The sequence below is a fragment of the Cydia splendana genome, chromosome 10 (assembly GCF_910591565.1).
Source record: "Cydia splendana chromosome 10, ilCydSple1.2, whole genome shotgun sequence".
NCBI classification, from domain to species: domain Eukaryota; kingdom Metazoa; phylum Arthropoda; class Insecta; order Lepidoptera; family Tortricidae; genus Cydia; species Cydia splendana.
Window position 1 is genome coordinate 10215365 of NC_085969.1, and position 1018 is coordinate 10216382.

At 37.6% G+C, this 1018-nt stretch overlaps 1 non-coding gene across 1 annotated transcript; it reads right to left on the reverse strand.

The window, feature by feature from the left end:
* Positions 1–494: 494 nt before the first annotated feature.
* Positions 495–567, reverse strand: Trnam-cau (transfer RNA methionine (anticodon CAU)). Its single transcript has one exon. It is a non-coding gene; the product is annotated as a tRNA-Met (tRNA).
* Between the last annotated feature and the right edge of the window lie 451 nt (positions 568–1018).

A 1018-nucleotide genomic window follows, 5' to 3' on the forward strand; every position in this document is an offset into this window, starting at 1 on the left:
CGCCCTCTATACGTAGTTGAAGAAACTAGTATTGCAACTAGTCTACACACTCCCTACATTAGTATATGCAATGAAATGAAATTGACAGTAGCGACATCTGTGTACTAAGTATGATAATTAAATATTAAAGCTGGCGTGCCTGACCTTTTTTCTGAGCAATCTAAAAGTACAGATGTCGCTACTAGCAATGTTTTTGGATTTATTCAAATGCTGGTTTTTATGAAATAGGTAGCACATAGCCTGGGACTTATTTTAAATATGTATTTCTAGATTTTCTAGTGAAGTAACTGCGGATAAATAAATATTAAAAAAAATCTACGTTAGTTTTTATTTATGTACAGGTCTATATGCTGATTTCGCAACATTAAAGATTAATAAGTGTGAATGTTTAATAAGTGTCAAACTAATTAACCTAAAATTTAATCGTTTATAAAGTTTTAATTTTTATGTTCATGCCAGTTTTTTCTGAATTTTAATTGGAACAGTAAAAACTATGCCCCGGGTGAGGATCGAACTCACGACCTTAAGATTATGAGACTTACGCGCTGCCTACTGCGCTACCGAGGCCTGGGATATGGAGACGAAAATAAGGAACACGTTGTCCAACCGTAATTATCTATTCTGATGAGTCCAGGCGGCTTAGCACGGTCGCGTTTTTATCCCTTGTCACCATGTCACGTGACAGGTCACGTTCTAACAAGTACGTAAGTGCGAAAGGGACGCGCATAGTGATAGACGATAAAAATGGAACCGTGCTGCGCCCACAGGATGTTCAGCTGAACTGAAACATTGACTGAGTGTAGTAAAAATTGTCACTTACAGGGGCCCGTATCTCAAAAGCTTGTAACTTGTAATACAAGTGGAAGTCCCTTTGTCACAAAAGTTGTCAAAAAGTGACATCCGCTTGTATTACAAGTTACAAGCTTTTGAGAAACGGACCCCAGATGTAGGGCATAATTATTTTCCATCGTATTTACATGGAAAAGTACGAACGTGTCTTGCTATTTCAGTCAGTGTC